Raw genomic sequence first — 16,299 nt, forward strand, 5'->3', positions numbered from 1 at the left:
GAGAATCCGCTCCGGCCCTTAGACCGGAGCCAATCACCCAGATCGAGGACCGGTGGTTGGACACCGCCTCGGGGGCTCCAACTCCCACGGCGATGGAGCCGAACACTACCCTTGTCCCCGCGAAGCTCGTGACTCCGAGGTGCCGGACTCCTTGCCGGACTCCGGACCTCCCGCGCCCCTGCCAATCGAATCTGATTGGGCGCCGGTTATGGAATTCACCGCCACGGACATCTTCCAACACTCGCCCTTTGGCGACATCCTAAATTCGCTAAAGCATCTCTCGCTATTCGGAGAGCCCTGGCCGGATTGTGGCCAGGATGGTTGGAATACGGACGACGAAGAAATTCAGAGCCCACCCACCACCCACTTTGTAGCCACTGTCGACGATCTTACCGACATGCTAAACTATGACTCCGAAGACATCAACGGTATGGACGACGATGTCGGAGATGAACAGGAAACAGTGCCTACAAGGCAAGGGAAGACCACCTCGTCATACGACGTATACATGGTGGACATCCCAAAAGGAAGCGATAACGAGGACCAACGGGGCGCGGCAGAAGATAATCCCGCTGACAAACAACCAAAACGGCGACGCAGACGCCGCACTAAGTCCCGCCTCGACAACAACATCACTCCTAACGACCCAGCAATACAGCAGGGCAAACCAGCGGACGACGAACACGCAGACAAGCAACCGTCCGAACAAGACAAGTCGGATAATCAATCCAGGCCCGGCGAAAACAACAGTCCAGGCGATCTCACGCCGGACACACCGCCGGAGAATAAAAACCTTCGGAAAAGACTCGTTGCCACCGCAAGAAGTTTGAAAAAGGAAAAACGGAAGCTCAAAACAGCGGAAGATACACTCAGAATGAGGTGGAGCAAAGTGCTCAAAACCGCAGACAAATACAGCAATGGCCATCAATCAAAGAGCTGCCCAAAGCGCAAGCTACTGCCAGAATTTGATGAGGAGGCCATAGAGCCCCCACAGTCAAAAAACAAAGAGGCCGCCTGGTTGGATAGACGGCCAGATGATAGGCCAAAATCTGAAAGCGGCGTCGCACATAAGCCGACTAACGACCCTGGAAAGACAGATGGCCCAGCCAGGTCCATTTACGGGCCAAAGAAGAGGGCCCTAGGAAACAATGCAACACGACAAGTGTCCGAAGACAGCGGTGCACCCAAATACAGGGGCGCCGCACACCCACTATGTTTCACCAACGAGGTGCTGGATCATGAATTCCCAGCAGGATTTAAACCTATGAACATAGAGGCCTACGACGGAACAACAGACCCTGGAGTCTGGATAGAAGATTATATACTACACATACACATGGCTAGAGGAGACGATCTCCACGCCATAAAATACCTACCCCTCAAGCTGAAAGGGCCAGCCCGTCATTGGCTTAAAAGCCTCCTAGAAAACACTGTTGGAAGTTGGGAAGAGCTCGAGGACGCGTTTAGAGCAAATTTTCAAGGGCCCTCCGGATGCAGATGATCTAAGTCACATAACTCAACAGCCCGGAGAGTCAGCGCGCAAATTCTGGAACAGGTTCCTCACCAAAAAGAACCAAATAGTCGACTGTCCGGACGCAGAAGCCTTAGCAGCTTTTAAACACAACGTCCGAGACGAATGGCTCGCCAGACACCTCGGCCAAGAGAAGCCGAGGACAATGTCCGCGCTAACAAGCCTCATGATCCGCTTCTGTGCGGGAGAGGATAGCTGGCTAGCAAGATGCAGCACCAGCGACCCAAGTACATCCGAGATCAGAGATGGAAATGGAAAATCACGGTGCAGAAAAGAGCAGCGCCAGAATAAAGAGAAAAGCCCAAAGAGCACGGCAGTCAACATCGGATTCAAAAGCTCGCGGCCAAACAACAAAACACCGCCTCTTAAGGATGACAGCGATGAGCTATCCAACTTAAACAAGATTTTGGGTCGGATATGTCAAATCCACAGTACCCCCGGAAGGCCTGCAAACCACACCCATCGAGATTGTTGGGTTTTCAAACAGTCCGGCCGACTAAACGCCGAACACAAGGGGCTCGATGCGTCAAGCGAAGATGACAAACCCCACCAGCAGAGCACCGGAAAACAAAAGAATTTCCCACAAGAGGTCAAAGCAGTAAATTCACTTCATGTGATAATACGGAAAAACAGTGCAACACCCGTTAAAATGGGTCTCGCACGGTCCAACCCAACGGAACATAGAGATTGGACATCAAAACCAATCACTTTCGACCACCTGGATTATTCCAGAAGCGTTCGAAATGCAGGATGGACTGCCCTGATATTGGATCCCATAATCGACGGACTACAATTTAAACAAGTCCTGATGGATGGAGGCAGCGACTTAAACCTGCTGTATTCAAATACAATCCGCAAGTTGGGGATAGACCTTACTAAAATTCGACACAGCTGCACTTCCTTTAAGGGAGTGATGCCAGGCCCTTACGCCAAGTGCACAGGCTCCCTATTACTAGAAGTTGTGTTCGGATTACCGAACAACTTTCGACGCGAAAAACTAATCTTTCATATCGTCCCATTTAAAAGTAGCTATCAAGCACTCTTGGGACGAGAAGCTTTTGTTCGCTTCAACGCCATACCACATTACGCGTCTCTTACACTTAAGATGCCCGATCCACGTGGCATCATTTCAGTGCGAGGGTCATTTAAAGACCCCGGACACGGTTAGACGAGTCCGGCATAAATAAGCTAGGGGCTCCCTAGCCGCACACTCCTTCACAAGGGGCTGCGCACACAAGCAACAGCGAACCCACACAGACTCCGCTTTAACTACTTATATTTCTTCCTTCGTATATATTTTGCACAAATTCCTTTTAAACCAAGTTCCTCTCTTTTTACAGATGAACAACGTGCATACCCGTCCAGGATAACGGCGCAACGGAGACACAGACGCAGACGTGCAGTAGGGACCCGTCGCGAGGATTCTTTTCAGATTAAGACCCTGCGTAAACCCTTTTTTACTGTCTCTTGTTGTTATAATCCCTTGGTTTCTCATTATAACCAAAGCGGAACCTGACGTTTTAGCACCGGCCGCGTCAGAGGACCATGCCCGTACCTGGACACTAGGGGCTTAGGGCATTGTTCTGCCCATTATTACAAAGACCGAACACCTTAGGGAGTGTTCGGCGTCTCGAGTTAGGCCTTATATGCATCAGCTCTGAATCATGTCTTTGGTCAAATGTTGGGTTTGCCTGGCTCCTGTGTTTTGCTGCCTTACGTTCCGTATCATCGGCTAACGCGGCACCAGGAGAACTATTGCGATTGTGCCCCAGTTCGGCTGGGCGAGCACCTCAGTAGAGAAAGCCGAAAACTGACTGTCATGATACAGCGAGAGATTGGTCAACCACTCGATCGACTACCGGAATGTTTAGAATTCCCCGCTTTGACGAAGGACAGTTTCCCGGTCAGGCACACACACGCCCCGAATTCGGAGAAGCGCGGTGCCCCAAGGGGCTATATCGTAGCCCCACCCTCGAACTCCACTGCCTAAGTGAAAGTGATAAAGCATCATAGTCCGGATTGCCTCGTTTGCTACGCTACCACCTCCTTAATAGGACCGAGACGTCGGATTAAGTGTGAAAAAGCGCTATTTTTTGCAAACACCCCCGCACCTTGTGCGTGGGGGCTGAAGCCGAAGACTGCAATCTTTCAGGTTATACAAATGTATACATAAACGGCCGCATAGGAGATATTTTAAAACTTGGAACGCACAAGTATAAAAAGCGGTTACATCATAATCATTGTTTTACAAGATAAAACGTTCATTTGAACGTGATATTTTTTGAGCACTGCGACTCTATTACACGAGCGCCACGCATAACTTCCCCAAAATAGTGCTCGGCGGGTAACCGACTTTCGTCCAAACCCTGGGCGGCAATAGCGGTGGCATCCATCTCTGTCCAATGTGTCTTCACACGGGCAAGGGCCATCTGCGCGCCTTCTATGCAGGCCGACCGCTTCATCTCCTTGATATGCGGCACCGCTCCAAGAAATTGCCGCAATAAGCCAAAATAGCCCGTCGCCTTGGGCCTCTCCGGCCAGACATGCGCCACGATATCAGTCATGGCAAGTCCGGACAACCTGTTCAGCTCTGCCCATTTGGCCAACCGATCGGTCAACGGAAGTGAACGATCCGGACTATGGAATTGAGACCAAAATAGCTCTTCCGTCTTGTGATCCTCCTAACTACGGAAGTGCACAACGGCATCTGCCGCACTTGCCGCCAAGTCCATATATGGATCCTCCAGACCCCACAGGTGACCAAGCCGGGCATACTTGGGATCCGTAAACCGGTGACGCAGTAGAAAAGGCTTGCCAGCCACAATATCCCCGGCCTGGCGCAGCTCCTCCTTCATAGCCCGCATTGCAAAACGGGCATCCTTGGCCTCGGCGGTGGCCTTCCCCAGGTCTTCCCCTCCGATATGCGCTCCTTTTCAAGAGCCTCGTTGCGATCGGCAGCATCCTTCAATTTAACGGCCAATTCGGCCATCTTTTCCCTGCTTAGGCAGTGTGCAGCCCTTTCGGCTTTTAACTCCTCGGCTGCCCTCGAGGCAGCCGCATCACTCCTTCGGGCTTGCTCCTTAGCTTGAGCAAGCTCGGCCCGAAGGCTCTCCACAGCAGCAGCACCGTCTGTGTCATAGCATAAATATTATCAGAGGCGGGATTTGGCTCCCTTAATAAGTGACTGCGGAGAATTCATTTACCTTGCGACTCGTCAAGTCGCCGGTTGACAAGCGCGATGTCCGCATCCGCCACATCAAGTTGCCGCATTAGCTCGACAACTCCACTAGTCCGGCTGGCCCCCGGACTATCCGCCACCTGCATAGGAAAGGCAACATTCAATACCTGCGATTTTGATCCTCGGCACGCCGTCGTTTTCGACAACCTACCGAGTCTCAGGGGCTACTATCTATAAAGGGCGCACTTCTATGTGCAAAACTGTCAAAAAGGTGCATCGTTCTCGCGTACCTCAAATCCCGCCAGCAAATTCCTGACGGCATTATGCAATCCGCTTTCGACGGACGAAACCCTTCCAATCACCATACTCATCAAAGCACGGTGATCTTCTGAGATGGACGCCCTCTCAAGCAGACTCTTCATCTCCCCCGGTCGGATACTATTCGGCTCCGAACTCTCCGGCTCCATCGGGCTCTGGGATACCCTCCGTGACGATACTTCAGGCTCGTCTGCCCTGTCCGGCGACGCCGCAGACGGAGGCGTTTCGCTCTCCATCATCTCTGGACGAAGATCCCCCGAAGACGAACTCATTTGAGAAGTCCGCAGATCCAAACTATAAAGCAAAATTTCGGTTATCCACAGAAGCACAAATGGAGGTATTTTCTTATTAATGAACTCCCCTTTCCCTACTCACGGCTCGCTGGAGGGCTGATCCTTTAGAGACGATTGTACGTCCGGGTTCTCCCCGGACGCAGGACCCTCCAGTGAAGATTTCTTCTCCCGCTTAGAGGCTTTGGCCTCCAGGTCTTCGGAGGAGGTCCTCTTCTCCCCCTGGAAGGAGGGATTTTCGACCCTCCCCTCTTCAGGCGCCCCGTTGGGCGAGGTATTAACTCTTCTATTTTCCCCATCGCCCCTTTCTTCGGGCGCGACCTCCAACATTCTGACCAGCACGGGCTCCAATGCGGTCTCTGGGAGGGGGGCCGGACACCTTATCATCTTTGATCGCGCTACCCACTCCTGATAAATAGTAATGGGTCAGGAGGCAAACTCTAGAAAAGCAAATAAACAGAACATCCGGACTCTGAGCTACTTACCTGAGTGTCCGGGCGAATGCAGCTTAGGCCTGCGTCCTCGGTCAATTCCGGACACGCCACCTGCGGTCCGAAGAACAACTTGTACATCTCCACGGGTGTCGTACCAATGAAGTGTTGGAGAATTCGTGGTCCCTCCGGATTGAACTCCCATAACCGGAGAGGACGGCGTTTGCAGGGCAGAAGACGCCTGATTAGCATAACCTGCATCACCACAACCAGATTGATCTCCCTCGCCTGGAGGTCTCGAATCCGGCCCTGCAATGAGGGCACGTCTTCGGACGGCCCCCAATTGAGCCCTTGGTTGACCCACGACATCAGTCGGCGTGGAGGTCCCGGGCGGAATGAAGGTGGCGGCTTTTGCTTGCTGCCCTTCGGAGCAGTGATATAAAACCAATCCTGCTGCCACAAGCCGAGATCCTCTTGGAAGGAGCCCTCGGGCCACGGGGCATCGGCCCTTCTGCTTATGGCCGCCCCGCCGCACTCCGCTTGACGCCCCCCGATCATCTTCGGCTTCACATTGAAGGTCTTCAGCCACAGGCCGAAGTGGGGGGTGATGCGGAGGAAGGCTTCGCAGACAATAATGAATGCGGAAATATGGAGGATGGACTCCGGGGCCAAGTCGTGAAAATCCAGCCCGTAGTAGAACATGAGCCCTCTCACAAAGGGGTCCGTCGAGAAGCCTAAACCCCGACGGAGGTGGGATACGAAGACGACGTACTCACCAGGCTCGGGAGTGGGCACGGCCTGCCCTTGGGCGGGCAACCTGTGCAAAATCTCGTAGGTCAGGTACTTGGCCTCATGCAGCTTTACCACGTCCCCCTCCGTGACGGAGGAGGGCATCCACCGACCCTGAAGGTCGGAGCCGGACATTGTTGAAGATCCGAAGCGCTCGAATCTGGGGCTCTGGGTGTTGGAACTTGGGGCAAGGAGGAGATTCGATGGAAGATTGAAGAAAAGAAACGAGCCTTGGTCCTCTTATAAAGGGGGAAAATACCAAGAGCCGTCTCCGTGACCGTTCGGGATTCACCTTCGATAGAGGAGGCGTGGCGACGGGCGCGGTTGGGTTACCCACGTCCGTATTGATGAGAATCCCGGAATAAGGGGAACACGATCTCTGCTTCGACAGGACGTGCCAAGGAAACCGCTTCGCTAAACGTGCTGAGGTGGTATAATAAAAAACGATTCAAGTAAAGGCTTGGTAGCGGTGTGATGTCATGCCGCATAATACGTTAGCAGATTGGACTTGTGTACATTTTATTCTCTCTACGGTGGAATGTGGAATTTATTTTGCAGAGCCGAACACTATCCTGGTGTTCATGATCTTCTCTGGATTATTCGAGTGAGGAACCCGCCTTGCAATGCCGAACATTATGCGCGCCGGACTTATCGTCATTGAAGCCTGGTTCAGGGGCTACTGAGGGAGTCCTGGACTAGGGTGTGTCCAGACAGCCGGACTATCATCGTCCGCCGGACTCCAAGACTACGAAGATACAAGATTGAAGACTCCGTCCCGTGTCCGGATGGGACTTTCCTTGGCGTGGAAGGCAAGCTTGGCGATACGGATATGTAGATCTCCTACCATTGTAACCGACTCTGTGTAACCCTAGCCTTCTCCGGTGTCTATATAAACCGGAGGGCTTTAGTCCGTAGGACACAACATACATTACAACAATCATACCATAGGCTAGCTTTAGGGTTTAGCCTCCTTGATCTCGTGGTAGATCCACTCTTGTAATACCCATATCATCAATATTAATCAAGCAGGACGTCGGGTTTTACCTCCATCAAGAGGGCCCGAACCGGGGTAAAACATCGTGTCCCTTGTCTCCTGTTACCATCCGCCTAGACGCACAGTTCGGGACCCCCTACCCGAGATCCGCCGGTTTTGACACCGACAATCGTCATCATAAGGATATGACTTATGAAGTTGGCGACAAAGCTTACCTTCGGGTTACTCCTTTGAAGGGTACCCATTGTTTCGGTATCAAGGGCAAGTTGCTCCGCGTTACATTGGTCCTTTTCACATTCTCGCTAAACGAGGAGAGGTTGCCTACTAGTTGGAACTACCCCCACATCTTTCTCGAGTTCATGATGTCTTCCACGTCTCTCAACTCAGGCGTTGCTTCTCGGATCCCATCCGCGGAGTGGACCACGAAACGCTTGATCTCCAAGATAACCTCACTTACCGAGAGTACCCGATTCACATTCTTGATCAAGTAGAGCGTGTTACTCGACGTCATAACATCAAGTTTCTCAAGGTTCAGTGGTTTCATCATTCCGAGAGAGAAGCTACTTGGGAACGAGAAGATCGTCTTCGACTGGAGTACCCCACTTTCTTTCCGTCGACCTCTGAATCTCGGGACGAGATTCTTTCAAGTGGGGGCGAGTTGTCACATCCCTAGTTCTGGTATGACCTAGGCTAGCTAGTCATGTGTGCATCATGTTTAAATTCCATTTAAATTTGAAATGGGGATTTATGAAACCCTCAGAATCATTTCTGGAAATGACCGAGATAAAAATTGCTCCAAAAAGGTCCAAGAAAATGCTCATGTTGCTGTCTGAAAATATTGGTGACAGAGATAAAAATCAAACCAATATTTTTAGGAGCTCATAAGTATTTATTTTCGGCATTTGGAATTAATGCATAATTATTTGCATTGGATATATATATATATATGTTATATATATAATATTTATCCAAAAATTATGCCATTTGTTAGGGAGCTCTGGAATAATACCACTAGTTCCTACAAAAATTGGCATAAGGAAATAAAATGATTTGGTATTATTATTAAATCAAAACAAATGTCAGAAAAATAGAAAAGAAAAAGAAATGGAAAACCTACCTGTGCTTACCTGTGCAGCCGCGTGGCGGCCCTAGTGGCCAGCCCAGCAGCAGCCCAGCCCACTGGCGCCTCTGTTGTCTTCCTCCCCCTCGCCCAAAGCAGTTGTGTGGCCGGCATGCCGCAGTCGCGCCACCGCCTCCTGCCCCATCCCCCCCTCTCAGTTCCGTCATTCCCGCTCTGTAGCCCCACAGCCGCTCGAGCCTGAGCTCCGGCCACCGCCACGAGCTCCGCTCCGGCGAGCTCCACCGCCCCCGCAGCCTCCTGTCTGCTCCCCTGGATGCGGACGAGCCCGGGCTACGCCCTAGTGCTCTCAGACGCCGTCCCCGTGGCCTGTGGCGTGGACTCCGCCGCGTCCAGAGGTCGCCGGCGGTGAGCCCCATCGCCTGAGCCCTGCCATGTGGGTCCGGACTGTCAGGTGATTAGCTTAGTGCTAATCACCACTTAATTAACCCCCTGACACTTACCAGTGGGCCCCAGCGCCACTAATCCTATAATTAGGATAATCTAACCCCCTCTGTTTAACCCGTGTCGCAGATGTGTGGACCCCACACGTTAGGTTTGACCCTAGTCAGTGATGTTGACTTGCTGACGCAAGCATGACATAGTGCTGATGCAGTTATCCATTTTCTAGATTTAAAATAAATCAGGAAATTCCAGAAAATGATATAAACTTCAAAAATTCATAGAAATTCAACCGTAGCTTAGATTGAAATAATTTATATATGAAAAATTATCAGAAAAATTCAATCTATCCATCTGTACTAGTTTTTTTCATGCATGACAAACCAACTTATACCTATTGTATAAGTGAAAACATGTAAATGGCATTTATAAGAGCTTATTTTGAAGTTGCATTTGAACCTTTGGTTCAAATGGACTTCAACCTAATGAATGCTAGTTGCGTTAGCTCAAACCACATCACATCTTCATGCCATGTTCATGCATCATATTGTTGCATATGCTTGTGTATTGATTGCCGACACCGTCCTTCTCAATAGGTCCTACTCCGGAGAGTGCTGGAGAGTACCTGCCTGTGAAGCAGTGCCTTCTCTGTTGATCTATCAGGCAAGAAAACCCCCTTGTTCATTCCGATACAATCCTAATCTCTCGCTCCTGCTCCCATTTATTGCATTAGGACAACAACGATTTAATTGCTACTTTGTGCTGCGGTAGTTGAACCCATTCCTCTGCATGACCTGTCATTGCCACAGTAAATAGTTGAAACCCACTAGCATGTGTAGGAGTTGATTGAAGCCATTGCTGTGTTCCTACCATGTCATGCCTGCTATTGCTTAGAGTGTGTCAGGTCTGATTCATTGGGAATGAATTGGAGTGCAGTGCTACGTTCTAATGCCGAGAATGAAGTGTGTGAACATGTTTTGGTAATGGTTGCGGTGAGAGGCCATGTAGGAGTACATGGTGGGTTGTCTCACTGGAATCGTCCTTAAGCACTGAGTTCTGTGTATGTTGTCCAATGACTAGCTACTACCACGCATTGGAATGCTTAAGTGCCCCTCTCGACTTATTAACCAACTTGATCTCTGTCCAGGAGTCGCAACTAGTTTCTGGTGTTGCAGGTAGTGTTATTTTTTACCAAGTGGCACCCGACAGGGTGGGCTTGGGACAGACCAGGCACACGTGGCCTGGTGTACCGAGTGGCACCCGGATGGTGGGCTCGGGAACCTTGCACACATCGTTTGGGGCCGTGAGTGAAACCTCGACCGAATCTCCTTACGGATGGAACCCGAATAGGCGATGAACCTAGATTAGAGTCTTGTGTGGTTAGTCAGGTCATGGCCGACACCCTCGCCAGGCTTTTGCTTGAAGGTTGCCGAGATACATGATGTGTACATGGCGGTAAGTGGCGAGAGCGTGTGGGAAGAAGTACACCCCTGCAGGGTTAACATGATCTATTCGAATAGCCAGGTCCACGGTTATGGACTTCTTGGATGCTTACATGGTACATAGACAACTTGAAGTGGATACTCTAAAATGCTCAAGACAAGTGTGAGTGCTATGGATGGCCTTCTTGTAGGGAAACGGGGATGAATCCATAGTAGTGTATTGTGTGGTGATTAGTGGACTCGTGTGCGTCATCTCACCTCAAAGAAGTTCTCGTAGTCGTAGAACAAGATAGCCACTGAGTCAAAGCTGGCTTGCTGCAACTAAACCCCACATTACCTTCTTGATACAGGTGCATGTATGATAGGATCTGATGTAAGTCTTGGTGAGTACCTTTGTACTCATGTTGCTTTATTTATGTTTTTGCAGTGGAGATTTCGGTCTTACTAGTGTTCTCGTGGGCTTCGACAAGTAGCTTGTACCTCATTTACGATCTTGATCGGACGTTGTAGATAGTCAGGCTCTTCAGCCTTTTTCATTTGTAGATGTCTGTACTCAGACATGTAATGCTTCCGCTTGTTTCTTGTCTGCTCTGAATGTTGGGTCATATGACCCATGTTTGTAATAATGCTATGTTGGCTCTTTGAGCCTTATCTGTATGAGTTGTTGAGTTATGCTGTGATGCCATGTTGTACATCACATACTTGCATGTTATGCGTACGTGTAATGTGTATTGCTATGTGCGGGATCTGACTATCTAGTTGTTTCCTTTGTAGCCTCTCTTACCGGGAAATGTCTCCTAGTGCTTCCGCCGAGCCTTGGTAGCTTGCTACTGCTCCGGAACACTTAGGCTGGCCGGTATGTCTCCTTCTTCATTCATGTGTCTGTCCCTTCGGGGAAATGTCATGCGGTGTCTACCGGAGTCCTGCTAGACCAGCTGCTATAGCCCGGATTCACTCGCTGATGAACGACACGTTCGTTGCTGGGTTATGTATGCATGTCCCTGTAAGTTAGTGCCACTTCGGGTTCACGACTAGCCATGTCAGCCCGGGTTCTTGTCATATGGATGCTAGCGACACTATCATATACGTGTGCCAAAAGGCGCAAACGGTCCCGGGCATGGTAAGGCGACACCCATGGGAATATCGTGCGTGAGGCCGCAAAGTGATATGAGGTGTTACATGCTAGATCGGTGTGGCATAGAATCGGGGTCCTGACAAATTCTAATGTCTTTCTCTCATAATATGCATGGTACACACAAACAGGAGAATTCCGACAGTTGGAAATAGGGACCTAGAAAAGCTACGTCAGGCCACCACTACAAAAAAAGACACATCCGTGACATTTTGGGCCGAACGAATTTTTTTTTCTGTCATACTTATGACACTTCTATGACGATAATTGTGACAAAACCCGGTATCATCACAGATGTGGTGGGCTCCTACTTCTATGACAAAAAATCATGATAGAAAATGGGCTTTTCGTCCCGGGCGGGCTGGAGGCACAGCTGTATGACATTCTTTGGGCCGTCCATGACGGAAAAAACCATGGTAGAAGCGAGGGCAAGGAAAATATCGGGGAGTTCCCGGTTTATGGTGGGTGGTCAGGGGCCGAGCGATGCGTGTTTCTCTCGTACCGTACGTGCGTGGGAGCGAGGCATTGGGCTCTAACTGAACCTGAGCGAGGCGTTGCATAACTAAACCCGAGCGATTGCACTGCAGGCTGGATGAACAGGAGCCCGTGGATGAACAGTCGCAGGTGGAGGCTGGAGGAGGTCGACGGTGGATGAACAGTAGCCCGTGGAGGCTGGAGGAGGTCGATGGTGGATATGAACAGTATCCCGTGGAGTCCCGTTTTGCGGTACGCCACACCCCTCCCAATGAACAGGACCCCCATTTTGACTGTAGCACTCCAACACAAGTCCGTTTCCTCCGTTTTGCGGTACGCCACACCCCTCCCGATCAATAGGACCCCTTTTCGACCGTAGGAGGTCCAACACAAGTCCGTTTCCTCTGTTTTGCGGTATGCCAGACCCCTCCCGATGAACAGGATCCCGTTTTGAACGTGGCCGGCCGAACACAAGGCTGCTCCTCCATTCTGCGGTACGCCAGGCCTTGTTTCCATCGGCTGTTCCGTCCAAGCCCTCCCGATGAACACGATGACACATTCTGTTCTGACCCAGCCGGTTGGCTCCCCATGAACACGATGACGACGCTGTTTCTCCGTTCCGACCCATCCATGTACACAGCCCTAGTCGTACGTATGCGCGAGTAGGCGTTCGAGACCCCGCCCGTATGTACGTATGTGGCTGTATTTTCTTTCTTGCATACTGGTCGCTGTACGTACGTGTACATGCTACGTGCGCGCCTCTAGTACGACACGTGCACGCCTCTACATCGACCAGTATGTACGTACACTTTCGTGACCAGAATGACAACTTTACGTACGCTTCGACCAATTGGGTCCCGACTATCAGGCACTTCCTTGCGTGCGAAGATGTAGCTGGTGGGTCCCAACAGTCAGGGTGGTGAATCGTTTTTTTCAGAGGCACTTCCTTGCGTGCAAAGATGTAGCTGGTGGGTCCTAGCAGTCACGGGGAAACATTTTTTTCACAAAATACGATGGCCCGTCCAGTGGGTCCCCACTGCAGGTGGAGGAATCATTATTTTCCACGTAATAACGAGGCACTTCCTTGCGGCTACCATGGACCCAGCTGTCAGCCTCTCCACGTACAATGCTCTTCCGATGGAAGTCGGTCATTGACCATGTTGACCATGCCGCGCCGAGAGCACCAGGGCGGTGGAAGATGGCAAGGCCAAGGAAGGGGACGACGCAGAGCTGGGAAGACGCGACAGTGGAAGCCCGCTTGGAGAGGAGTACGAGGGTTCACTGGTTCGGCTGCGATGTGAGGCTGCTGTTGCCGCAGAATAACAGGGGGTACGGGTGAGTAGAGGGATGACCTGGCTGGCGGTGGGAGTAGTAGGGGCGATGATGCCTCCGCGGCATCACAGCCGGCCACGGGAGGCAAGAGCACGCGGCACGACCGGCGCTGCTTTGGGCGGCTGGAGCAAGAAGACTAGAGGTTGAAGAAGCACTACGGCTGTTGGATGGACATTGTACAGCCACTGCAGCTAAAATCGTTTATATTGACTAAGTTGACAAAGCCCTTAGTACACGTCAACTTAGTAGGCCCATAGGTCAGCCTCCAAAACAGTGCACCCCAGATGTCAGGGGGAGGAATCATTTTTTGGGCGGCTGATTCAAGAATATCCGTGATTGAACAAGAAGCACGACATCCGTTGGATGGACATCCAACGGCCACAACTGCTAGAACCATGTGTTGTTGACAAAGCCTTGCATACGCGTCAACTTAGTTTTTTTAGGGGACGCGTCAACTTAGAACGCCCACAAGTGTGTGGTAGAGAACATATAGCCCATTTGTGATTTGTAAGAATATACAGCCCATTTCTTAATTATAATGGAATTTACTACAGCCCATTTACAGTTTGTTAAAAGTACAGCCCAATTTCTAGCTAGGACAACGATTAATAATTTCAACCAACCGCTCAAATAGAATTCAAAAAAAATTCCCACATTTTGATGGGATCTGAAATATTTTTATCCGAAATTTCTAGTCGGATTAAATATAATTTAAAAATAAAGTTGTATTACGTTAAAATCCAACGAAATATTGCGCGCGGAACAAGTAATGAAATTAAAATTTTCAAATTCCAAAATAATATATTTTTAAACTAATTACGCGTTTGGTGCATTTTTTATAGTTACTGCCCAGTTATTATAATTACATCCCATTTATTATTTCTTAAAGTCCATTTTCTTGTTAAGCCTAATGCATACCTCTTGGGAAAGTTTGTAGCCCAGCGGGGCGGAGAATAACAAGTTGACCCGGATATTATGTACAACTATCGGCCCAGTTGCATTGTTGATGTTGAAAAAAAGGCATGTGTAGTACAGTACAACCTAACATGGCTACTCAGTCCACATTCAGCGATGCCGGAAAGGCCCAAACAAGGCTTCTGTACAACTTTTTGAAGTCACTGAGCTCAAGTAATAACTTAAGAAAAAAGTTAGATTATAGTGGAACCTAATTAAAAGCTGTCACGAGCAAAGAAATAATTCAACGGGTCCCACTTGTGCGTGCGTGTGCGTGTGTGTGTGTGTGTGTGTTTGTGTGTGTGTGTGTGAGAGAGAGAGAGAGACCCATCGGTCGATGCTCATAAATACATCTTTCATCCATATGCATTGCCGATGCTCAGTAAAAACTTATATAGTTGACACAATCATATAGAACATCATAGCACACTGAACTTGCATACAAAAATTTCACGTAGGCGGCACAATCAGGATATAAGCAGTAGATCGCTACGGGTAGGGCTATGTTGAAACCAACGAACTCGTACATAATGGTTCATCATGTTTATCAATGATGGGGAAATATCTTGAATGTTGTGCAAAGAAAACAGACAGACAACACAATAAGTTCTGCTAGCACATTAAGTTGACGTACGGCCCTTTCTAAAAAAAGTTCAGGTACAAAATTAGAACAAGTCACAATCAAATGTACTGGCACATCAGTGCTTCACACCCATAGCTCGGATTTAACTAGTATCTGACAAGATTCAGTCGTTACCTCAAATTAGAGCACATCCAGGCAGCGAGCCCTGCTTCTTCTCCCAAAGAAGCAGTGGCCTCCGCCGCGGTAGGCCCTGTGCCATCCATCGTTTCGAGCAACATGGGGAAAGTCTGACGTTGACTCCTGTTATGGATGTTGTCGATGGACCCTGGCACCAGCGGCAGCGGCAGGACTTCGATTGATGGATTGACCACTTCTTTGACATGCACGAACACTTGATACAGGTACATCCCTAACGTGGTCCGCGGTGGCCTTGGTGGTGACGAATAGTGAAACCCCGGTTCCTGCACCGGTATCTCAACACCAATCTGTAACATCCCAAATTTTCAATTTGGAATGTTATACATTAGATCATCATGCATATCATATTTTCTTGCATTTTGTCGATCCTAGAAATTTCACGCAACTCAAGGACCCTCAGAGAGAGTTGGAGATTTCGAAATTTTCGTATTTGAGTTCTCTCAAATGATGAAAAGAGGATCATTGGATTTATTTATTTTATTTTCAATATACTTTTCCAATATCAAAAATAAGAGAGGGAATAATATGACTTTCCCAAAATTTAGGAAAAATGAGGATTCAATAAATAAATCAAATTTTGGATTTTTCTCGGAGTTTATTTGCCTTAGGGAAAAATGTGTGTTTTAAAAAAATTGCATTTTAGGCCCCGGGTAAAAGTTCATTTTGTTCGACTCATTTTTAGGAGTCGGGGAAATTTTACTTTATTATTTTTGGAGTTCGTTTAGATTTTCTTTTCTGTATTTTTCCGCGCACGAAACCGATTTAAAAGAAAAACCCGCAACGCCTTGGGCCAAAGGCCCAAGCCGCCAAGCCACCGGCCGGCCAGGAGGCCAAGGCCATCGCTAGCGCCGCCGCGCCAGGGAGCCAGGGAGCCGCCCCTGTTTCCTTTTCTTTTACAAATCCTAGTAGGATTTGGACCCCGTTTCGTTATTCCGTTTTTTTATTCGAGGATTCCTATTCCTACTCTAATTCTTGTCCCCTACTCCAAGAAAAACCCTCCCCCTCCCCAATATAAATACCCAAGCACCCCCCCTCTAACACATCAAACCAACACCTCTCCTCTCCTCCTCCGCAGCAGCAGCGCAGCAGTAGCCGCCGCCGCCGCCGCCCAACGCCGCTGCCGCCCCTCACCAG

This window comes from Triticum dicoccoides, chromosome 2B (assembly GCF_002162155.2).
Source record: "Triticum dicoccoides isolate Atlit2015 ecotype Zavitan chromosome 2B, WEW_v2.0, whole genome shotgun sequence".
In the NCBI taxonomy this organism is placed as follows: domain Eukaryota; kingdom Viridiplantae; phylum Streptophyta; class Magnoliopsida; order Poales; family Poaceae; genus Triticum; species Triticum dicoccoides.